General features: G+C 41.5%; 1 protein-coding gene and 1 non-coding gene across 3 annotated transcripts in view; one reads left to right on the forward strand and one right to left on the reverse strand.

Annotated features, from left to right (window-relative positions):
* LOC131225764 (putative pectinesterase 14) overlaps positions 1–26,790 on the forward strand; it is a 58,408-nt gene that overhangs the window by 21,287 nt on the left and 10,331 nt on the right. The gene's annotated exons all lie outside the window — the stretch shown is intronic.
* LOC131226360 (small nucleolar RNA R71) lies at positions 15,658–15,763 on the reverse strand. The gene has a single exon (XR_009161750.1). It is a non-coding gene; the product is annotated as a small nucleolar RNA R71 (small nucleolar RNA).

A 26,790-nucleotide genomic window follows, 5' to 3' on the forward strand; every position in this document is an offset into this window, starting at 1 on the left:
CAAAATTTTTGATCGTTGAATCCGGTGCCGACAGCCTCCGTAGTACCCCATTCTTAGCTCCCAGCGTCCATACGCCAGATTCCCATCCTAAGATCCTACAAGGAGGATTTTTCAATGCACATTTAACTCGTAAGAAGCATAACCACAAGTATACCCAAATCACAAAGGCAACATCATTGAAACATATCCGCTAATATAAACATTCGAAAACAGTGCTGAAAGGAAAATACATATAACAAAATCAAAGCTCTAGAAGATCGCCGTGCGCTCCAAACCCAATGCTGTTACAACCTAACATCACCTGCACGCATCTATCATGCATAAGCTTTAGAAAGTTTAAAGGGTGGTGTAAGTGTGTGTACAAGATAAGTGTCAAGTACTCAATACAATACATTAATCATACAATATTGGAATTACTAGCAAGATCATGAATCATACAATATCAAAGTATGCAATACAGATCAACTATGCAAATGAGTAGTTATAGAGAGCCAAATATCAGATGCCGATGGTACAATGCAATATGTAAATCCTGTCAAGTCTGTCTATGCTATATAAGTATAGAAAATATAACAACTCAAAATGTCATATGCATGCGGATGCAATATGCGATGCGAATGAAATGACTAAGCTGGAGTGTGAGGTTGGGATGATAGTACATAGTATCGCAGGCTACGGGGTCCATCACAAGGGACTTCTATCCAAACCAGTCCCATACCTAAATTTGGATAGTCAGACTCAATGTGGTAAACTCCTGGTCTCAAGTTAGTGGCACGCCCAACCGAAATCCTGGCCATGCGAAGGTACACGTAACAAATAGTTACGCACCACCAGCCCGAGTGGATAGTGAATGAATGAATGAATGAATATGTAATTCCTGTTCAATAAGTCCACATATCAGTACGATTCCTCTCTGGAGAATCATCAGGGTCTATTACACTCCAAACCAGATTGCCACCCCATCGCGCGCAACAAGGTAGGTGGAAGAGACCTCACTATTCGCCTGCCAATATCGAGCCTGGCTCATCGATAGCGGACCCATTCCTCGAGTTGGTCAGACTTAGCCTAACATTGACCCCTCCTCTTGGGCAGGTAAGGTTGTACCCCCTTCCAACCGACCACGACATAGTGGGAGATGCGGCCTAACGGTATACGACCCTCATGCTCTCATGCATCCACTCGGTCTAGACGTTGGAGCAACCTCTGAAACCAAGAGTGTTCTGGGACTTTCACCTAGGAATATCTATAACACCTCATGTAGAACAGATTTATGGTGTCCCATCTGGCCATCCATGATATGCCTATGGAGGCTACGGCTCTGATGTTGCTAGGGCATATGGTGGTCATATCATAAAATGTGAGGTGCATGAGTCATACCATCTAGTCATGCATCAAACTTGCGTATACCGCGTGCTCATGTGGGCCCACTCCGCCTATCAGGGAGTCTCATAAACAACCGGCACTATGGCATATGCAATGATTAATTATTTCTCATAATAAACATGCAGATAATGCATATAAGCATGTATCATGATGCTATGTTGTCACATACTCATAATTGGTATCAATAATCGGCATCAACAATCAGCTTCGACAATGTGGACATTTAACCAACATTGCCCCTAAGGAATGGTTCACATAAAGCCAAACATATAATGGGCCCACGACCTTACACAAAGGCCTAATATGCAACACAATGGGCCTTACTCAAGGGCCACATATACACAACAGGTGAGCCTTACTCATAGGCCTTAAATACATGACATGTGGGCCCTACACATGGGGTCTCGAATACATCACAATGGGTCATGCATCATGGGCCTAATACATGTCACAAGGGGCCTTACCCATAGGCCATGAATACATCACAATGGGCCTTGCCCATCGGCCATGAATACATCACAATAGGCCTTGCCCATGTGCCTCAAATACATCGCAATGGGTCTTGCCCATGGGCCTCAAATACATCACAATGGGCCTCGACTACGGGTCGTATATACATCATATAGGTCTCGACAATCGGCCTTGGTAATCGAAATCGGCCTCAACAATCGAAATCGGCCTTGATACTCGACCTCGACAATCGGAATCGGCCTATACAATCGGCCTCGACAATCGGAATCGGCCTCGATAATCGGTACCGATAATCAACATCGATAATCAGCACCGACGATCAGCATTGATAATCGGCACCGACAACCAGCATATATAAACAAGGTGGGGTTCATAGATGGACAACCAATCAACCATAATGCAAAGATCGACTCTCGGCCGTGGTTATATCAAATCCGATAGCACGGAGCTATTCATCTATGGAGAATGGGGCCTACTTATTTGGGTTAACCCACGAAGAGAATGGGCCTAACAAGGCCTAAGGGAAGGTCACAATGAGGACATCTAACCGTCATTGCCCAATAATGTGGACATCTAACCAACATTGCTCCCAAGGAGTGACCTACATAGGGCCAAACATATAGTGGGCCCATAGCCTCACATACAATCACAATGGGCCTCATTTATGTCACATCAGCCTCATTATATGGGCCAATATACATCACATCAGGCCTCGAATACACAACAGGTGGGCCTTGCACCTGAGCGTCAAATATATCATATGAGCCTCATCGCACGAGCCTCAATACTAGGCCCACATATCGAGTGGGCCTCATTACATGGGCTTAACAATATAAATGGGCGGGCCTCGCCCATGGGCCAAAATACATCATGATGGGTCGCACCAATGGGCTTCATGTATATCAAATTGGGCCACACCAATGGGCCTCATCTATATCAAATCGGGTCGTGCTAATGGGCCTCATATATATCAAATCGGGCCGCGCCAATAAGCCTCATGTATATCAAATCGAGCCGCACCAATGGGCTTCATATATATCAAATCAGGCCACACCAATGGGCCTCATGTATATATCAAGGTGGGTCTCATACATCCCCAAAAAGAATCATATGAAAGGATCATTTGGACCATACCACAAATAATAGTGGAGATAATAAACTTGCACTGTTAAATAAATCATAGGGCCCACCATAAAGTTCATTTTCCAACCAATCTAATCATAAGGTCATCAAGGCCTGGATTAAGAGGGAGAACAATTCCCCATTGACCCAGAACTTCCATGACCCAAATGGGTTTCAATGATAGACATTCAATCCTCCACTATTTCTATGGTGTGGTCCACCTGATCAATGGATGATCACATCATGGTGTGGCCTGCCGTAATATATTTGAGATCCAACCAATTCATAAGTTAACATAGCAATAGATGAAGTGAAAACAAACTACTGTGGCCCTTAGAAGTTTGAACGGTGGATGTCACTGTCCATTATTTAAATGGTGGGGGGTCCACTTAATCTTTGGATCTGACTCACTCATTTTCCCATGCCATAAAATGATCTCACAAGTGGTTGGACGGTATGGATACAACATGTGCATCATGGTGGGCCCCTCCGTCCAAACAATGGACGGTGTAGAAATACATACATCAATGTGGGGCCTACGGGCTTGCTGCCATCAAAAGGAGCAGCAATATAGCTGCTGTACGTGCAACTTGCTGCACTAGAAAGGCAGAGGTGGGTCCCACGAAGGGCCCACTATCATGTATATAATATATAATATATATAATATATATAATATATATAACATATACAATAATATATATATATATATATACCAGGTGCAGCCCCACATGTGGGGTGGGTCCCATCGTCTAGTACTGTGGACGGTGTGGGTATACATACATACATCAGTGAGTCCCACGTGGGGCCCACCATAACATTTATCTCCATCCAATCTGTTAATAAGGTCACACGAACCCGGCAGGAGAGGAAAAATAAATTTCATAATGATCCAAAACTTCTGACCCAAAAGGGTTTCAGTGGCAGATGTTCAACTCACCACTGTTTCCTGTAGGGTGGACCACCTGAGTCCCACATAAGGCCGATTTTTGGGAGGCCCACTGCCCCAAAGGGGCCCCACTAAATGCATGGTGTTGATGTTCACACACATCACAGTGGGGTCCGTGGTTGGGACCCAACGGTCCTTGCCCCTTTAAGTAACGCAGCAGCAGGAAGCTGCTGCGCGTCCTCTGGCGTCAGTGGCAGCACCTGCTGCCTGCTATATTTTTTTTATTTTTGAGGTTTTTCTTAGGTGGGGCCCGCATCAGGTGGATCCACTCCACCCATTAGATTTTATGGCCCGAGACGGACCAAACAAGCCCAATATTTGGCACGTTTTGGCGTATAGAAAAGTCGGAGTGGATTTTAATGGTGAAGCCATTGCTTTCTATACTATGGCCCGCCAGATAATCAAATTGGCCTCATTTATCGGCTCAACGCCTAAAATTGGCTAGGGAATGGAATGGACGGCGTGGATAAGACCCATACATCCAGGTGGAGCCTATAAGAGTGGCCCACCCAAAGCTTGGAAACAAGCCGATATATTATTTTTTTGTTAGCTTGTCAGTACACCACACTGTCATTCACACTTCACCGTTCCACGTCCAGTGTCCAGGGACGCTAGACGACGTGAATACATAATAAGGTGGGTCCCACGTAGACGTGGCTCACCTAGATCAATATGATATTTGTGTTTTCCCATCATTTAGACCCACCAAAGGGGTAGCAAAGTGGGTTGTTCCCCATTTTTGGATAGCCATGGGGTCCATTTAATGGACGGTTTGGACATCACATACACTCATTAAGTGGGCCACAAAATAAAGGAAGGAGAGAGAGAGAGAGAGAGAGAGAGAGAGAGAGAGAGAAAGATACGTGATGATGGATGGGCCTCAACACTATGGGCCCTCCCTTCCATGCATTCAATCATACATCATGTGGGTCCCAATTCATGTGGGCCCACCAATCAAAAATCAATGGTGGAGATTCCTTCTCCATCAAAATGGAAGGTCTAGATGACCCCTTTCAAACTAGAGAGTAAACATCATGATGGGGTCCATGGAGAATGGCCCCATCATGGAATGTTAATGAGAATCAAGGTGGGCCATCGACCACATCTAGGGTCAAAAATGAGATCCATACCATCGATCGGTAGGCCTCACTTGGCCCATCATTGAAATAAGAATTCTAGGCCTATAGAAATACCCACTTTTGATCTTCTTGGACCTCTTTTTCCATCAACGCATCCTAGAGCTCCAAGGGATGCATTTTAACGGTGGAGATGATCATTGGATGGTGGAGATGGGAGGTAGGAAGGTGGGCCACACTAGCTTCTCTCCTCTCCCTTGGGAAGCCATGGACGATTGTTCTCTCTTGCTTGGGAGAATGGGAGAGAGAGAGATGAGAGAGAGAGGTTATAAGAGAGAGGGATGGGTGTGATGGGTGAAAAGGTGAGTGATGGGTGATGTGTACTTTGACATGTGAGAGATGGGTTGTTTTGACTTTAGGGTTGCTTGGGGATGGGGTTTTATACTTGACATGAGAGGTGATTGATGGGATTGATTTGACATGTTGTAGAGATTCTCTTAGGATTGCAAATGCGCGGCGTTTCTACGAACTGATCGCCGGCCACATCTCCTGGCCCGGGTATCGCCTTGGCGTGTATTACGAGGCGTCAGAACCGCGGTGACGGCGCGGTCGGTAGGGTACAAGTCTCGGGTTGAGCCGACTCTGGAATATAGGATACGACTCAAGGTTACGCGCAAATGCCGGTTACAGATCACGGGTTGTCAAAATTTGACCGGGAGGACCGCGGAAGCCTACGGAATGGTACGGGTTGTGATACAGGCCTTACAATAAATATATTCAAACTTAGAGAACTGGAGGTGAGTTAGTGATAATAGAATTCGGTCCAACATGGCATGTAATCAAGGGGCAACTAGTTGGTCTTTTATACCCCAAAAAAACTTTGATACTCTAGCATAATGTGATGGATGATATATTAGGCACATGGAAATTACTTAGAGATTGCATATTTGGTATACAAGTATTGCAAAATAAACTATCAAAATTATGGGCTTAACTTAGGTATATTTGTTTACACTCAATTTGTCGTACCCAGATCCGATGAGTAGAATGTCGTGATATGTCGACACACTCATACATAGGTAAAGAAAAGGTACTCATGAAGTACGAAAGGGGGATCATGAGGATTTCAAGCTCCTCTCTTTAGAAGACACGTGTCATGCAAGGAAGGCTAAGATATTCAGAGATGTATGCATGACTAAAACTCAAGAGGTGATCATCCTCTCAGCGACATGTGGTAGGCAACCAAAGGCTATACATGTGCAAGACACTCAGAGATCATGCATAAAAAAACAATTGAACATAAGCAATGATATACGATGACACATGGCTAGATCTAATTGGCCATATGTAGCTATATACTCATAAACGAAGCACCAAGAAGAGAAGACTATTTAGAAATAGAAATATGACTATACATGGTATCATGATGTCTAATTGGACCTGTCTCAAAATAAAAGCATATCGAGTTAAGGAATGTTAATCTTAAAAGCCAAGGAACCATACACAAGGCCACTCCCTCACCCAAGCCTATAAAAGCAGCATAGAATGAAGAGCTTTGGGCCCTTGCTAGTCCAAATCAAACAATCACTTTTTAGTTCAACTTGCTTGTCAATCTTTCATCTTTCATGGACACTTATCTTAACATAGCTTAGCTTATTGTAGTTCTCCAGTTTTGTACAATGCATCATGACAGCAAGTTGATTTAGTTTAGATAAATATCCACAACCTCGTCATCAGATCCCCTTCAAATCCCTAAGTCCCTAATCAGTAATTCCTTAGTCACATCCTGTCGACCAAATTGTTTCCATCTCATGATCGTCCAAGTTCCCACAACTGTCTCACGACAGTCCATGTCCAGAAGCCTGTCCAACCCATGATTGTCTTGTTGAAATTATTGTCGATAATTTATTTTACTTTCTTTTACTTTCATGTGCCAAATGTACTACGCTTATACTCAAAGAAATAAAATTGACATTTAACTTTAATTTTCTATTTTCTTTCTTTATATTATTTTTATAGATGAACACGACCAAGCTATCATAGTGTGATAAAAGTTCTTATCTTTAAGGAAAAAAGAATCCATCTGAAGGACTAATGATCCCCTTCATAAATCACCTTCTCTCCTTATCAATCAGTGGCTGAGTAGTCAGGCCAATTATTCACACCCCAAGTATAGGGTTGCGATGTAGTAATAATCTCGGTAAGACCAAGGTCAAATCCACAAGGTTTGAACCTTGTACATAATCTGAAAGTAACTAGAACTAGAACTAGGCGAAGATGTAATCTAAATCAGGAAATTTTAAGGGAATAATAGTGAAATCTTAAACTAAAACTTGTAGAATTCAAAGGTAGGAAACTATGGGCCAAGGATCCACTTGTAGAGATCAGGGAGATCTACGCTTGATTCAAGAACACAACTGGATTTAGAGTCCTATCTTCATCCAGTTGGAAGATAATCCATTAAAACACAAATATGAACTTCCTTTTGATCTAGTTTTCAAGAGATGAGAAGGATGGGAATTCGGCTTGATTCCATCACAAAACCATGCCCACGAGACAAAGCAAATAATAGAAGTTAGCCAATCCACAATCAATCTAACGGAATTATGAACATTAGGAAGGATTCCATCACCCAACCATGCCCATGAGACGATGGTGAACAACAGGGTTCCCAAGTTCCCAATTCCTATAACGAAAAGAGTATACTCAAAGCTATCACAGATCTATTGTACTTTAAGTCACAACAAACTATTAAAAACTAAAAGTATCTCTTATAATCAAACTAAAATAAAAAAGCATTCAACTTAAACATGAATCAAACTGTAGAAAACATCCCATCACGCTACAAGCTTCACCTCTTAACCCTAGCTAAGAGGTTTAGTTAGACATGGATATGATCAAACTAAATCTCTTAAAAACATCCAAGGAAGAAAAAAAAAAAGAAACTAAAGAGAAAAGATAAAACAAACTCGTTGCCGACCCACTTCACACGTCTCTCTCTCTCTCTCTCTCTCTCTCTCTCTCTCTCTCTCTCTCTCACACACACACACACACACACTCTCTCTCTCTCTCTCTCTCTCTCTCTCTCTCTCTCTCCCCTCTTCTCTTCACGTCCTTCCTTCCAAAGATGATCCATGCTCTCTCTTTCTCTCTCCCTTTTATAGAGATAAGGTAAGTTGCTCGTCTGGAAGTCAGTTGGAGTGCGTACATCCTGTTTACGCAGCCAAGAACTCCTCTGTGTAAGTCTTGTTATGCAGTCAAGAAGACAACACCCCCAACTGCCCACTTTCCTTGCTGATCGGTGAATAATCTCCCAGATCTTAATCGAATTTTCCATCCTTACAGGATGGACGGTGTGAATTTTCTATCACCTTCAAGACAGAGGCCCACAACTCGTCCCATCAGAAGCCAGCGTGTGCATGCGGTTCGCACTTCTTGTTCACGATACGTCCTTCACTTGAATGATAGCTTGGAAACACGGGAATAAGACTAAGGCCTGGATGGTTTTGCCCTACGATCCTAGTGGATGGCTTAGATAATCCTTCTAGACAATCATAGTGGCCAACCTGGATCGCCAGTTCTGTTTACAAAATAAAATTCGCGCAGCTTTTTCTTGCGCTGACGATGGGTGGGGCTTATGATTGAAGCCGACCAGGAAATCCATTTCGTCCATTGGATTTCTTTCGAAAAACCAATCGAAAATGATGTGGTATGGCTCGAATTCGGTGTGGCCCATCAGGCTTTTTACTCTACCGTCCGTCCTCCGTTTGGATTCTTCAAGTACATAAAATAACTGAGGAAATCAGGCCGCAGATCAGGGTACTGTTGGTTTGACCTCATGAATTTAATGAACGGTGTGGATCATCAAAATGTATGATGATAGTGGCCCACCTGAATCCGTCTGTAAGTCCCTATCTGTTTACATGGTCGATATTTGAATTTGAGCAGGAGTCGGGTCAGCGCACGCTGACCAACTCCGCTTGTTCGGTGTTTTGCCAGTGCGTACAATACACGTGCACACGCTCTTATAAGTGGGGCCTATTTTTTATGTTTTCGTAGAAAATCTACACCGCCCATCCGTTTCTCCACCTAATTTTAAAGGGGTTGAGACCAATAGTGAGGTATATCCAAGATCGGGTGGGCCCCAAATTACTGATTTGGTGGTTGATCTGTCCATTGGGCCACTTCCACAAAGATCCAACAGCTGAAATTTTATGTGTATGATTACTTTATGGTCCTTAGGCCAGATATAAAGTTTCGGGCCAAACGAATGGTGGGAACCCTGTTATCTTATATTCAGGACAATTTCAGGCCGCTTGAACTTCAATCGCTTGATTTTCTCGGATCTTTAGTGTGTAAATTCTTCGTTCTCGGTCCTTTAAGGTCTGTCCCTTTCCTTGGTGATTTTTAAGCGTTAAATCCATGCTTTTAGTACCCTTTTTCAGTCCAGGCTCCTAAATTCACCTTGCAACACAAACACGATTAAAATAGGCCATTAAACAGTATTATGTTCATAAAATTAGGTCATAACTGGGGTCTAATATATAATATTTGACCCTCAACACAATCCCCAATGAGAATTTTTCTACTCCTGAGCAAAGTATGCGAAAAATAATTTAAGAATTACGGGACAATTTCTGTAAACCCAGTGAATTTTGAAAAATAATCCAAATACTATAATTCTACGATTCATGAATGTTGGGCATTACTTTGTCCTGGACTCAAGCGCACGGTAAACTTCATAGTTAAGTTCAATGTATTAATCCATTAATTAGAACAATTCTAAACATTAAGTTTCATGGGTGTACAGTGTAATCTCGGCTTCTCGACATTAAGAGTCCAATTGTCAATTTTCATGATAACATTGATAATCAAACAGAGCATTCTTGGATATCCCAACCTAAACCGAAACTTGCCTTACAGTTCAGCCTTTTTACACTTTAGTCTTTTGATTTTTCCATCGATGGCTTCACGCTGTGTCAACCTTTTTAAAGATCTTTAACAGGTAGCTGTTTTTTAATACAACTATTTTTTAGCTGGGTATTCTCTTTTTTTTTTTTCAATGAACATGATGGACAAATTCCCCAGGCTGGTTCCTTCCATGCTTAGTGATTACCAGGTTAATAATTCAATATCGAACTGAAACCTTAATATGTAAGCTAGATGTGACATGTGAAATCATGACTCAATCAATATTTAAAACTTCGAATCATGGATTAGCCATTCGAACTTAACAGTGAAATCTAAAGATAGCTGAATCCAAGAGTCATAAATTACTAACATTACGTATCTTATACTTCTAAAATCAAGATGGCCATCAAAATCACTTCAAATTCACAAGAATTTTCAACAAAATTTCTTCAATTTTCACAATTTTTGCTCAAGACTGAGAAAACATTGATTAGGTAACCTAATCTCCCATCCCCAACCAAAAATCTACATTGTCCTCAATGTAAAAAAATAAGCATGCAATGCACGTGAGACAACGAAAGTAAAGAAGAAGTGATGGAAAGATAGTACCTGATGACAGAGTTAAGCAGCTTTTTCTCAAAGATATTTCAACGTGAAGGCAGCTCAGCACAAGAGTTAATCCAACAAAAGTAAACTATCCTAAAACAACGGGATAGCAAACTAACCTAATGGCATAAAGCCGATTAACCTAGAACGACAAAAAATAAACTACCCTAGTCCTATGAAAGCAGTAAACCTACTTGTACCTCCGTCAGACTAGGAGATCAATCCTCGTAAACAGGATCATTCAGGGGCATGGACATGTTCTCTGAATCAAATTTCTCGACAAATGACTTTAATCGATGTCCATTTACTTTAAAGTCATTGCCATTGTCTGGATTTCAAATCTCGATAACCCCATGAGGATAAACATTGATAACGGTGAAAGGGCCGGTCCAACGAGATTAGAGCTTACCCAAAAAGAGATGTAACAAAGAATTATATAAAAGGACTTTCTGACCTGGCCTGAATTAATTTCGCATAATGTGTTGGTCATGAAACGCTTTCATCCTATCCTTGTAAATTTTGGAGTTCTCGTATGCATCGTTCCGGATTTCTTCAAGTTCATTCAACTGAAGTTTGTATAGCGAGCCAGCGTCATCCAAATTGAAATTTAGATTTTTGATCGCCCAGTAGGCTCTATGTTCCAACTCCACAGGCAAGTGACAAACCTTCCCATAAACAAGTCTAAAGGGAGACATTCTAATAGGGGTCTTAAATGTAGTACGGTAAGCCCATAAGGATTGGTCAATCGGGATTGACCAATCCTTATGGTCAGGGTTAACCATTTTCTCCAGGATGTATTTGATCTCCCTATTTGAAATCTCAGCTTGCCCACTTGTCTGTAGGTCGTATGGGGTGCTCACCTTGTGAGAGATACCATATTTCTTTATTAAACTCTCGAATGGTCTATTACAAAAGTGTGAGCCCCCATCACTAATGATGGCTCGAGACATTCCGAACTAGTAAAGAATATTCTCATTTAAGAATTTAATAACCATGCGATGGTCATTGTTCCGACATGGAATCGCTTCAACCCATTTAGTGACATAGTCTACGATAAGTAAAATATATAGGTTTCCAAAGGATTGGGAGAATAGTCTCATGAAATCGATGCCCCAACAATCAAATGCCTTTATAATAAGAATGGGGTTCAAGGGCATCATAATTCGATGGGACAATGCTCCTAATTTCTGACAACGCTCATAAACCTTGCAAAACTCATGAGTGTTCCTGAACATAGTGGGCTAATAAAAGTCACACTGTAGAATCTTGGCCGTGGTCTTTTTAGTAAAAAAGTGATCACCACAGGCCTGTGAGTGACAGAAGGAGATGATACTCTGATGCTCATCGTCTAGCACACATCTCCTTAAGATTTAGTATGAGCAATATTTAAACAAATATGAATCACCTCAGAAAAAGTTGCACACCTCGATGAAAATTTTTCTCTTATCTTGAGCAGTCTAATGTGTCGGTATGAAACCTGTGGCAAGATAATTAGCAATATCAGCGAACCAAGGTGAATGGGAGACTCTGAACAATTGTTCGTCAGGGAATATGTCATTGATATGTGCTGTCTCAAGAGAATTAGAAGGATTAAGGCGGGAAAGATGGTTAGCCACTATGTTCTCTACTCCCTTTTTATCTTTAATTTCTAAATCAAATTCTTGGAGTAGAGGATCCATCTTATCAAGCGGGGCTTAACATTATTCTTAGTAATAAGATACTTGAACGCCGCATGATCTATGTAAATGATGATCTTGGATCTGATCAAGTAGGACCTAAATTTGTCCAAAGCGAATACTATGGCTAAGAGTTCTTTTTCCGTAGTCGAGTAGTTCACTTGGGCAGGATTTATAGTCTTACTTGCGTAATGAATAACGTAGGGCTTCTTTTTTATTCTCTGGCCTAAAACCACCCCAAGTGCATAATCAGACGCATCGCACATAAGTTCAAAAGGAAGACTCCAGTAGGGTGGCTGTATGATAGGTGCAGTGTTGAGGGTCAAATATTGCATATCAGACCCAGTTCTTACCTGGATTTACAAACGTAGTATTGTTTAAAGACCTGATTTAATCGTGTTTGTAATGCAGGGTGTGTTTAAGAGCCTGGACTGAAAAAAGGTGGTAAATGCATGGATTTAACGCTCTGATGACACCCAAGGCAAGGGACGGACTCCAGGAGACGAAGATCGATGGAATTATGCATCAAGGATCCGAGGAAAGCAGGCCATTCACATTAAAGAGGTCCGAAATTGGTGAAAAATGCAAGATCACGGGGTTCTCGCCATCCGATCAGCTCAAAACTTTATACATGGCTCGAGGACCAAAAACTAACCGTACACGTCAAATTTCAGCCATTGGATCCTCGTGAAAGTGGCTGAACTAACAGATCAGTCCATAAAATCCTGATTTGGGGCCCACCCGCTGTCCAGATACGCTTTAACTTTGGCCCCCACGGTTCAAATGAAATGGAGAACAAGATGAATGGTGTGGATTTCTCATAATCATTATACAGTGTATATACTACACTTTTTGCACTAAGAGTGCATGGCAACACACTCTGTTTACGTGAACTCTTTTTCTGTCATGAAACAGGGGCGTCGGTCGATCTCTATGGGCCACCATCATGGTCCAGATGACTGATCCAGACAGTCCATGAGAATCACAAGGGCCATATCATTCATGCCTAGGTGGCAAATTTCCAAAAAAGTCCCGAAGATCCATTCTTGATCGTCCAAAAGCAAGATGGACGGTGAAGGGATCTGATACAATGGGCCATGCAGAATTTTAAGAAAACCCACCCTTCCTGACCAGTTTTTCGTCAGGAATCCAATGAACGGGGTGGATTTCTCTAAAAACTATACTGTGGGGCCCACCGATTGTCACAGCGTTTCCTGCTTACGCATGGACGAGCGTCCGTGAAAAACGGCCACAGTGGGCCGTTCTGTGATCACTATCAAGGCCGGATCAGTGATCCGGACCGTCCAGAGGATTCTCAAGATAAGGAAGGTTCCAACCATGATGTCAGACGGGTAAGGTAGATGATCGGCCACTCGAGACGATTCGTCGAATGCAAGGATGTATACGGTTTTCCCTGTGCAAAACAGGAAGTCCAGCTCGGTTACAAACATGCTGCGTAAAGAGGAATGCGGAAGCCCTTCTCATCACGCAGCCATCACCTCCATCAGCCTATAAAGAAAGCCGTGGAGGCCAAGAGAAGTTGTCTTTTTTTTGGGGGAACGAAGGAAGAGAAACGGAGAGAAAAACGGGGAGCCAAGAACGGGTGGAGGACGGATCGGTTTGGCTTATTGCACAAAAGAGAGAAGTTGGAGTTTGGTATTTTTTATTTATTTATTTTTCTTTTCTTTCCTTTATTTGTTTTTCTGTGGTTCTAGCATGATCATGCTAGGCTAATCCTCTTAGCTAGGGCTAAGAGGTGAAGCCTGTAGCGAGATGGGAGAGTTTATTCTATGCATTTAATTTAAAATTTCTGAACTTAATGTGATTTTTAAGTTGATAATTCAAGGAATATTTTCTCAGTATTTAATGGTCTGTTGTGACTGAAATTACAATGGATTTGCAATGGCTTTGAATATTTCTCTTTCTCTTTTAATGTTTATGACGTCAGGAGGCCCTGTTGTTCACCATCGTCTCCTGGGCATGGTAGGATGACAGTACCCTTCCTGATCTTCATACATTGTTGATTGGTTGGTAATTAGTTTAATCCTGTTGTTTACTTTGTCTCCTGGGCATGGTTAGATGATGGAATCCATTCTAATTCATACACCTTTCATCTCTTGAAACCTATATCAATGGCAGTTCAGTAAATTTCCATAATTTGTGATACTGGCATAGATCTCCCTGATCTCTACAAGTGGAGCCTCTGAATCCCTAGTTTTCTTCCTCTGAATTCCTTAAAGTTTTAGATAATTATTCCACAATTATTCCTTAAATTTACATTTGATTTTGATTACATCTTAGGCTAGTTCTAGTTCTACTTGGTTTCAGATAACGTACAGGTATCAGTCCCTGTGGATTCGACCTCGGTCTTACCGAGTTTATTACTACATCACAACCCTGCACTTGGGGTGTGAACAAGCGCCGTTGCCGGGGACTGATAGTTACAATTTTCTGAAATTAATTAGTTTTAGAATTAGGATAAGATTAGGATTTTATTAACTTTAGTTTTAGATTTTTATTTCTATTTGATTGTTAGAACTAACTTGTTTCCTATTTTGTAGGCCTTTAAGATAGAAATCTCTATTTTGGTACACTCCTTCCCTACTCTCTATTTTTCAATTTTCTTGTAGTAATTTACTTTTTAGTTTAGGCTTTCCTAGTTTACTTTAGAAATTTCCGTTTTTCTTTAAAGAATACTTTCTTTTAGAAATTACTTTACTGTTATTTTTCTTTTAAAGTATCGTTTCTCTACTTTATAGAATCTAACTTATTCTTGTTTTATTTTGCAGGTCCTTAACTTAGGAGCCTCAATTTGGTAATTCCTTTCCAATTCTCCCTCTCTTTCGTTTTAGATTTTCTTTTTTTCCTTCCTTAGGATTAGGCTGTGAATTGAGGGCTGCGAGTGTTTCATGCCCAAGTGGGCCCGTGACGACACTCGACGTCTCTTGACTGAAGGAGGAGTGGTTGAGGGGTTGACTATCCATCGCAGGATTAGACACCGCTCGAAATCCCCTGAGTTAACTGAGGTTATGGCTGAAGACCAACCTCCTCTACTTCCACCCAGGGTGGAGGATAACCATGATGAGAATGAGGTGCAACAAGCACCCCCGCCTCGTACTTTACGAGATTTTCTACAACCGGCGGGAGTGAGTACGCCCTCATGCATGATTTTTCCTGAAAACACAGGACATGAATGGACATCAAGCCAGGAGTTATCCAACTCCTTCCCAAATTCCATGGACTTGAATCAAAGTCCATATTTACATTTGAAAGAGTTCGATGAGATAATAGCTACATTATGTTTTCCTAATGTATCTGAGGATACAATTAGGCTGAAACTCTTTCCTTTTTCCTTAAAAGAGAAAGCTAAGACGTGGTTACATTCACTACGTCCTAGATCCATTGGCACGTGGAACGAATGCAGAGGGAATTCATAAAAAAATTCTTCCCACATCATAAAACGATTACCCTCGAAAAGCGATCATGAACTTTGCCCAAAAGGAAGATGAAACATTCTTTCAATGTTGGGAAAGATTCAAAGATTTGGTCAGTTCATGCCCACAACACGGATTTGAAACGTGGCGCATTACAAATTTTTTCTATGATGGAGTGACATCTTCCATGCGCCAAATGGTCGAGACAATGTGTAATGGAGAGTTCATTAATAAAGATATCGACGAGGTATGGGACTACCTCGATAGTTTGGCTGAAAAACACAATCTTGGGACTATTACCCAAAGTCGAACACCACGTCTAGGCCGACTCAATTAAAGGAGAAAGGTGGATTATACCTCTTGAAAGAAGAGGATGATCTCAAGTGTAAAGTGACTACGCTCATAAGGAAAGTTGAGGCCATGGAAGGAAAGAAGGATAAGGTCAATGAAATTGTTTGCGGCATTTGTGATTGCAACATTCACACAACTGAAAATTGTCCTACAATACCCGCCTTTCGAGGAGTGTTGAATGAACAAGCCAATGCCGTAAATAACTATCAAAGACCTTTTATTGGACCTAACTCCAACACATACAATCCTGGCTGGAAAAATCATCCAAACTTTAGTTGGAGGAATGGACAAACGGCGACTCCTCCAGGTTTCTTCAATCAAAATCCAAATCAAGTGAAACCTCAAGAGGAACCGGTTCAAAATCCCATACAAGAGCCGGCTCAAGCAATGCGGGGAATTACAGATTTTATGCAAAAGATAGATTCTCGTATGACGGTTATAGAAAAGGGGATGCTTCCTGCACAACCTCTCCCCAATCCTAAACCGCAGTACGAGAATAATGATCCCAGCTCTTCAAATCAGATGGGACATGCTAAATCCATCACCACTCTTAGGAGTGGGAAGATCATTGATAAAACTCTTCCGGTTAGGCCCGAAAAGCCTCAAGAACCAAAAGAGGACAACAATGATGGATCCAATGATGCCCCACAAAAAGTAGAACCAGAACTTTTAGAGAAGCCGGTTGCTCCATTCCCCAACGGTTGGTTTCACCAAAACCTCTCTCTAACTCTCGGGATATCCTAGAGGTGTTGAAACAAGTGAAAGTCAACATTCCTCTACTTGATGTCGTTAAACAGATACCTTCATATGCCAAATTCCTAAAAGACTTATGCACGACCAAGCGACGGAAAATTATTCAAAAGAAAATCTTCTTGATCGAGAAAGTGAGTGCCATCCTGAAGCAAGACGTGCCGCAGAAATTCAAGGATCCTGGTAGCCCAACCATATCATGTGTAATCGGGAACCATCGAATTGATCACGCACTTCTTGACTTAGGAGCGAGCGTAAATCTGATTCCCTACTTGGTATACAAACAGCTTAGGTTTGGGTGAATTAAAACCCACCCTAACCACACTACAACTTGCTGATCGCTCTGGTCGTGTACCAAGAGGGATAATTGAGGATGTGTTGGTCCAAGTTGATAGATTTTACTACCCTGTAGACTTTATCATCCTGGACACCGAACCCATCAATAACATGAGCACTCAGAATTCCTGTCATTCTTGGTCGCCCATTCCTTGCCACATCAAATGCAATTATCAATTGTAGGAATGGTATCATGACTATGTATATAGGAAATTTGACATTGGAGTCAAACATTTTTTTAATAACGGCAGCAATCCGAGGATGATGACGATTTCCACGACATTAACATGATTGACTCTTTCGTGGAAGATACGATACCTCTGACCTTATCCTCCGACCATCTAGAGACGTGCCCGGCCCACTCCCATGATTTTGATCATGACATGATTAGGGAGACGTGCGCCTTGCTTGATACTGCACCGGTACTTGAAGTTAACCGATGGAGGCCACAATTTGAAGAATTACCACAAACCGATGTAGTGCCTCTACCGTCTAACCTCAAGCCGCCGAAGCTTGACCTAAAACCTTTGCCCTCCGATTTGAAATATGCATATTTGGGTCAAGATGAGACATACCCGGTGGTGATCTCTGCCCACCGGAGAAAGAACAGGAGAGTATGCTTATATCTACTCTCATTGAGCATAAAGGAGCCCTGGGATGGACGATAGCGGACCTCAAAGGAATCGATCCCTCGATTTGTACTCACCACATATATCTTGAGGATAATGCAAAAACCGCTCGGCAACCACAACGTAGACTAAATCCAAACATGAAGGAAGTGGTTAAAACCGAGGTTCTTAAACTACTGGACGTGGGTATTATATACCCTATATCTGATAGTCAGTGGGTGAGTCCAACTCAAGTGGTCCCTAAGAAGTCCGGAATCACCATCGTAGCCAATGCTAATAATGAACTCGTGCCAACTAGAGTCACTACTGGTTGGAGAATGTGCATTGACTACAGGAAGTTGAATACCGTCACAAGGAAAGACCACTTTCCCTTACCATTCATTGATCAGATCCTGGAAAGGTTAGCTGGTCATTCCTATTATAGTTTTCTTGACGGGTATTCGGGCTACAACCAGATAGAGATAGCCCCTGAAGACCAGGAAAAGACCACATTTACATGTCCCTACGGCACCTTTGCCTATCGAAGGATGCCATTCGGACTATGTAATGCCCCCGCCACTTTTCAGCGATGTATGCTTAGTGTTTTTTTTGACATAGTGGGGCAATATCTAGAGGTCTTCATGGACGACTTCTCTGTTTACGGTCCATCTTTCAACAAGTGCTTGGAAAGTCTTAAATGTGTGCTGAAAAGATGTGAAGAAAAGAACTTGGTACTTAATTGGGAGAAGTGCCATTTCATGGTTCAGAAGGGAATTGTCCTTGGGCATATCATCTCGTCCAAGGGAATCGAGGTAGATAAGGCAAAAATAGATCTTATCTCTAACCTACCTCCACCCAAGAACATCAGAGACGTGCGATCCTTTTTAGGACACGCAGGATTTTACAGGCGATTCATAAAGGACTTTAGTCTTCTCTCTCGTCCTTTATGTAATCTTCTTCAAAAGTATGCTACGTATTAGTTGATTGAGCAACTCCAGGAAGCTTTAACCAAGCTTAAGAGCACGTTTACCACTGAACCTATCATGCAGCAACACGACTTGAGCCTTCCTTTTGAGATTATGTGCTACGCTTCTGATTATGCTCTTGGAGTGGTTCTAGGTCATAGAAAAGATAAGCGGCCTTACATTATTCATTACGCAAGTAGGACTCTAAATCCTTCCCAGTGAACTACTCGACTACGGAAAAGGAACTCTTAGCCGTAGTGTTCGCCTTGGACAAATTTAGGTCCTACTTGATCGGATACAAGATCATTATCTACACGTATCATGCGGCACTTAAGTATCTTCTTTCTAAGAATGATTCTAAGCCCCGCCTGATACGATGGATCCTCCTACTTCAAGAATTCGATTTGGAAATTAAAGATAAAAAGGGAGTAGAGAACGTAGTGGCTGATCACCTTTCTCGCCTTGATACCTCTGAGTCCCTTGAGACGACCCCATATCAATGATATGTTCCCCGATGAACAACTGTTGTAGTCTCCCATTCACCTTGGTTCGCCGATATTGCTAATTATCTTGTTACAGGTGCCATACACAGTGGACTCGCAAGATAAGAAGAAATTTTTCACCGAGGTGCGCAACTTTTCTGGGATGATCCTTACTTATTTAAATATTGCCCGACCAAATTCTAAGGAGATGTGTACCAGATGACAACGTGTCTTCTCCTTCTATCACTCTCAGGCCTGTGGTGGTCACTTTTCTGCTAAAAAGACTATGGCCAAGATTCTGCAGTGTGGTTTTTACTGGCCTACTATGTTTAGGGATACTCATGAGTTTTGCAAAGCTTGTGAGTGTTGTCAGAAGTTGGGAGCATTGTCCCGTCGAAATATGATATCTCTAAACCCCATTTTGATCATTGAAGCATTTGATTGTTGGGGTATTTATTTCATGGGACCATTCCTCCAATCGTTTGGAAATCTGTATATTTTGCTCGCAGTGGATTATGTCACTAAATGGGTTGAAGCGATTCCGTGTCGAAAGAATGACTATCGTACGGTCATTAAATTCCTAAAAGAGAACATCCTTTCCCGGTTTGGAACGCCTCGAGCCATCATTAGTGATGGTGGCTTACACTTTTGTAATAGACCATTCGAGAACTTAATGAAGAAATACGGTATCTCTCATAAGGTGAGCACCCCATACCATCCACAGACAAGTGGACAAGTTGAGATTTCTAATAGGGAGATCAAACACATCTTGGAGAAAACAGTTAACCCTGACTGTAAGGATTGGTCAGTCTGATTGGCCGATGCCTTATGGGCTTACCGTACTGCTTTTAAAACACCTATTGGAACGTCTCCCTTTAGAATTGTCTATGGGAAGGCTTGTCATCTGCCAGTGGAGTTGGAACATAGAGCCTACTGGGCGATCAAAAATATGAATTTCAATCTAGACAACGCTGACTCGCTACGCAAACTTCAGTTGAATGAACTTGAAGAAATCCGTAACGATGCGTACGAGAACTTGAGACTTTACAAGGATAGGATGAAGGCATTTCATGACCAACATATTTTGCAAAAATCATTCACGCTAGGTCAGAAAGTCATTTTGTATAATTCTTGGTTACATCTCTTTTCGGGTAAGCTTCGATCTCGATGGACCGACCCTTTTACTGTTATCAATGCTTATCATCATGGGGCCGTCGAGATTCAGGATCCCGACAATGGCAAAGAGTTTAAAGTGAATGGACATCGATTAAAGCTATTTGTCAAGAAATTTGATTCAGAGGACATGTCTATGCCTCTGACTGATCCTGTTTACCAGGATTGATCTCCTAGTCTGATGGAGGTATAGGTAGGTTTATCACTTTCATAGGACTAGGGTAGTTTGCTTTGGTCTGGCTGAAGACGTAAACTTAGCGCTCCTGGGAGGCAACCCAGCTCTTCATTTCACTTTTCTCATTCATTAGTTCAATGTTTGTGGGTAGCATTGCCGCAAACCCTCACGAGACTACAACTCGTCCACTAGGGGTAACCTAGGGGTTTAAAGGCTTGTTGCATGCGCTAAATGTAATCGAGAGCACCTGCGAAAGTGGTATAGGTAGGATTTTATTTTTGTTAGTTTTGTGTCACTTTCTCTCTCGTGCTGACCGGATTCCATGCTGCGATCTCTTGGAAAGTGTCCCTCTTGATTCTCCATCCAGGTACTATCTTTCCATCACTCCTCTTATATTTTTGTTGTCCCATGTGCATTGCATGCTTATTTTTTTTACATTGAGGACAATGTAGATTTTAGGTTGGGGGTGGGAGATTAGGTTTCCTAATCAGCATTTTCTTAGTCTTGAACAAAAATTGTGAAATTTTTAAAATTTTTCTGGACTTTCTTGTGAATTCGAAGGGCTTTTTGACGGCCATCTAGGGCACTTGGAATTTCAAGATACGTAATGTTGGTAATTTAAGACGCTTGGATTCAGTTATCTATTGGATTTCATAGTTAAGTTTGAATTGTTAATCCAAAATTAGAAGTTGTAAACATTGATTGAGTTATGATCTCACATGTCACATCTCGCTTTCACGTTAAGGTTTCAGTTTGATATTGAAGGATTTACTTGGTACTCACTAAGCTTGAAAGGAACTAACCTGAGAAATTGAAAGGATTGGGCGAATGGTCTACACCATAGGTTTGCTCCCTATAGGTGTAGATTTAATTCCCTATGAATGATATGTGAACAAAAAAATTGGGTGTACAGTCTTCATCATAGGTTTGCTCCCTGTAGGTGAGGATTTGATTCCCCTTCTTGGCGTTACTTTTAATGGAAAAATCAAAAGCTGAAGGAATGAAAAGATGATCTGTGAGGCAAGTTTTGGTTATCATGAATCTTCTTATTGGTTACCAATGATATCCTGAAACAGAGAAGTGAATTTTAATGATGATAAGCTGAGATTACACTGTATGCTCATAGATCTCAATGATTAGAATTTTTCTAATTAATGGAATAATACCTTGAAATTGATTATGAAGTTTACCGTGTGCTTGAGTCTAAGAGAAAGCAATATCCAACATTCATGAATCTGAGAATTCTCATATCTGGATTATTCTACAAAAATCACTCGAGTTTATAAAAATTGTTCTATAATTCTCAACTTATTTTTCGCATACTTTGCTCGGGACTAGCAAAATGCTGGTTAGGGGTTGTGTTGAGGGTCAAATATTGCATATCAGACCCAGTTGTTGCCTAGATTTATGAACATGGTACCATTTAATATCTCATTTTAATCATGTTTCTGTTGCAAGGTGGGATCAGGAGCGTGGACTGAAAAATAGTATCAAAAGCATGAATTTGACACTCCGAAGTCATCAGAGCAAGGGACGGACTCCAGGAGACGAAGATCGATGGAATTATGCATCAAGGATCCGAGGAAAGCAGGCCATTCACATTAAAGAGGTCCGAAATTGGTGAAAAATGCAAGATCACGGGGTTCTCGCCATCCGATCAGCTCAAAACTTTATACATGGCTCGAGGACCAAAAACTAACCGTACACGTCAAATTTCAGCCATTGGATCCTCGTGAAAGTGGCTGAACTAACAGATCAGTCCATAAAATCCTGATTTGGGGCCCACCCGCTGTCCAGATACGCTTTAACTTTGGCCCCCACGGTTCAAATGAAATGGAGAACAAGATGAATGGTGTGGATTTCTCATAATCATTATACAGTGTATATACTACACTTTTTGCACTAAGAGTGCATGGCAACACACTCTGTTTACGTGAACTCTTTTTCTGTCATGAAACAGGGGCGCCGGTCGATCTCTATGGGCCACCATCATGGTCCAGATGACTGATCCAGACAGTCCATGAGAATCACAAGGGCCATATCATTCATGCCTAGGTGGCAAATTTCCAAAAAAGTCCCGAAGATCCATTCTTGATCGTCCAAAAGCAAGATGGACGGTGAAGGGATCTGATACAATGGGCCATGCAGAATTTTAAGAAAACCCACCCTTCCTGACCAGTTTTTCGTCAGGAATCCAATGAACAGGGTGAATTTCTCTAAAAACTATACTGTGGGGCCCACCGATTGTCACAGCGTTTCCTGCTTACGCATGGACGCGCGTCCGTGAAAAACGGCCACGGTGGGCCGTTCTGTGATCACTATCAAGGCCGGATCAGTGATCCGGACCGTCCAGAGGATTCTCAAGATAAGGAAGGTTCCAACCATGATGTCAGACGGGTAAGATAAATGATCGGCCACTCGAGACGATTCGTCGAATGCAAGGATGTATACGGTTTTCCCTGTGCAAAACAGGAAGTCCAGCTCGGTTACAAACATGCTGCGTAAAGAGGAATGCGGAAGCCCTTCTCATCACGCAGCCATCACCTCCATCAGCCTATAAAGAAAGCCGTGGAGGCCAAGAGAAGTTGTCTTTTTTGGGGGAACGAAGGAAGAGAAACGGAGAGAAAAACGGGGAGCCAAGAACGGGTGGAGGACGGATCGGTTTGGCTTATTGCACAAAAGAGAGAAGTTGGAGTTTGGTATTTTTTATTTATTTATTTTTCTTTTTATTTTATTTTGCTTTGTTTTGGATCCAGCCCATTCATGTTGGGCTGAACCTCTTAGCTAGGGCTAAGAGGTGAAGCCTGTAGCGAGATGGGAGAGTTTATTCTATGCATTTAATTTAAAATTTCTGAACTTAATGTGATTTTTAAGTTGATAATTCAAGGAATATTTTCTCAGTATTTAATGGTCTGTTGTGACTGAAATTACAATGGATTTGCAATGGCTTTGAATATTTCTCTTCCTCTTTTAATGTTTATGACGTCAGGAGGCCCTGTTGTTCACCATCGTCTCCTGGGCATGGTAGGATGACAGTACCCTTCCTGATCTTCATACATTGTTGATTGGTTGGTAATTAGTTTAATCCTGTTGTTTACTTTGTCTCCTGGGCATGGTTAGATGATGGAATCCATTCTAATTCATACACCTTTCATCTCTTGAAACCTATATCAATGGCAGTTCAGTGAATTTTCATAATTTGTGATACTGGCATAGATCTCCCTGATCTCTACAAGTGGAGCCTCTGAATCCCTAGTTTTCTTCCTCTGAATTCCTTAAAGTTTTAGATAATTATTCCACAATTATTCCTTAAATTTACATTTGATTTTGATTACATCTTAGGCTAGTTCTAGTTCTACTTGGTTTCAGATAACGTACAGGTATCAGTCCCTGTGGATTCGACCTCGGTCTTACCGAGTTTATTACTACATCACAACCCTGCACTTGGGGTGTGAACATGCAGTAGTTAACATGCCCTTAAGCTTAGTGAAAGCTTTCTGGCATGGCTTAGTCTACTCATATGGTGCATCTTTTTGAAGTAGATTACATAAAAGGTGAGAGATGAGACTACAGTCCTTTATGAATCGTCTGTAAAACCCGGCGTGTCCTATAAAAGATCGCACGTTCCGTATGTTCTTGGGTGGAGGTAGGTTAGAGATAAGATTGATTTTAGCCTTATCTACCTCGATTCCTTTGGACGAGATGATATGTCCAAGGACAATTCCCTTACAAACCATGAAATGACACTTCTCCCAATTAAGTACCAAGTTCTTTTCTTCACATCTTTTTAGCACACATTTAAGACTCTTTAAGAACTCGCTGAAAGATGGACTGAAGACGAAGAAATCATCTATGAAGACTACTAGATCTTGCCCCACCATATCAGAAAAGATACTCATCATACATCGCTGAAAGGTGGCAGGGGCATTGCATAGTCCGAGTGGCATCCTTCGGTAAGCAAAGGTGTCATAGGGACATGTAAACGTAGTCTTTTCCTGATCTTCAGGGGCTATCTCTATCTGATTATAGCCTGAATACCTTTCAAGAAAACAGTAATAGAAATGACCAGCTAACCTTTCCAAGATCTGATCAATGAAGGGCAAAGAAAGTGGTCCTTCCTCGTGATAATATTCAACTTCCTATAGTCAATGCACATTCTCCAACCAGTAGTAACTCTAGTTAGCATGAGTTCACTATTAGCATTGGCTACGATGGTGATTCCAGACTTCGTAGGAACCACTTGAGTTGGACTCACTAATTGATTATCAGATATAGGGTATATGATACCCACATCTAATAGTTTAAGAACCTCGGCCTTAACCACTTCCTTCATGTTTGGATTTAGTCTACGTTGTGGTTGACGAGAAGTCTGCGCAATATCCTCAAGATAAATGCGGTGAGTACAAATCAAAGGGTCAATTCCCTTGAGGTCCGTAATTGTCCATTCAATGGCTCCCTTATGCTCAATGAGAGTGGATATGATCATACTTTCCTGTTCTTTCTCTAGGTGGGCAGAGATCACCACCAGGTATGTCTCATCTTGACCTAAATATATATATTTCAAATCAGAAGGCAAAGGTTTTAGGTCAAGCTTTGGTGCCTTGAGGTTAGACGGCAGAGGCACTTCTTCGGTTTGAGGTAATTCTTCAAATTGTGGCCTCCACCGGTTAACTTCAAGTACCGACGCAGTATTAAGCATGGCAACCATTCCCTAATCATGTCATCATTGAAATCATGGGAGTGGGCCAGGCACATCTTTAGAGGGTCAGAGGATAAGGTTAAAGGTGTCCTATCTTCTACGAAAGAGTCAATCATGTTAATGTCGTGGAAATCGTCATCATCCTCTAATGGTCTGCCCGTGTTGAAAAAGATGTTTAACTTCAACGTCATATTCCTGAAAAACATACTCATGACACCATTCGTGCAATTGATAATTGTGTTTAAAGTGGCAAGGAATGGGCAACCAAGAATGACGGGAATTTGAGTGCTCATGTTACTGATGGGTTTGGTATCCAAGATGATAAAATCTACAGGGTAGTAGAATCTGTCAACCTGGACCAACACATCCTCAATTATCCCTCTTGGCACACGAACAGAGTGATCAATAAGTTATAATGTGGTTAAGGTAGGTTTAAATTTACCCAATTCTAACTGCTTGTACACCGAGTAGGGAATCAGATTGATGCTCACTCCTAAGTCAAGAAGTACATGCTCAATTCGATAGTTTCCAATTACACATGATATGGTTGGGCTACCGGGATCTTTGAATTTCTGTGGCACATCTTGCTTTAGGATGATACTCACTTTCTCAATCAAGAAGATTTTCTTTTGAATATTTTGCCGTCTTTTGATCGTGCACAAGTCTTTCAGGAATTTGACATATGAAGGTATTTGTTTTACGACATCATGTAGAGGAATATTGACCTTCACTTGTTTCAACACCTCTAGAATGTCTTGAGAGTTAAAGATAGGTTTTGGTGTAACCAACCGTTGGGGGAATGGAATAATCGGCTTCTCTAAAGGTTTCAGGTCCAATTCTTGTGGAGTAGTGCTAGGTCTATCATCGTTATCCTCTTTCAGGTCCTTAGACTTTTTAGCCCTTACCGGAATAGATTGGTCAATTATCTTCCCACTCCTAAGGGTGGTGATAGATTTATCTTGCTCCATCTGATTTGAAGAGCTTGGATCACTTATCTCATATTGCGGTTTAGGATTGGGGAGAGGTTGAGCAGGAAGCATCCCCTTTCCCCCAATTGTTAATTGCAACTCTATTCTTTGAATAGATGTCGTAAATGATCCCAAAGCCGCTTTGATGTCCTGGTTGAGTAGCTCTTGGTCTCGAATATGTTTTTGAACCAGATCCTCTTGAGGTTTCACTTGATTTGGAATTTGATTGAAGAAACCTTGAAAGGTAGCCATTTATCCATTCCTCCAACTGAAGTTTCGATGATTTCTCCAACTAGGATTGTATGTATTGGAGGTAGGTCCATTGAAAGGTCTTTGATAATTGTTTATGGCATTGGATTCCTCATTTAGCAACCCTCGAAAGGCAGGTATTGTTAGACAATTTTCAGTTGCGTGAATGTTGCCATCACAAATACCTCAAACAGTTTCATTAACCTTATCCTTCTTTAATTCCATGGCCTCGAATTTCCTTATGAGATTAGTCACTTTAGAATTGATATCATCGTTCTCTTTCAAGAGATACATTCCACCCGTCTCCTTAGATTGAGTCGGCTTAGACATGGTGCTTGATTTGGGGTATGTGTCCCATGATTGTGCATTTTTCATAAGTCTATCCAAGTGGTTCCACACATCATCGACA

This window comes from Magnolia sinica, chromosome 14 (assembly GCF_029962835.1).
Source record: "Magnolia sinica isolate HGM2019 chromosome 14, MsV1, whole genome shotgun sequence".
NCBI lineage: Eukaryota > Viridiplantae > Streptophyta > Magnoliopsida > Magnoliales > Magnoliaceae > Magnolia > Magnolia sinica.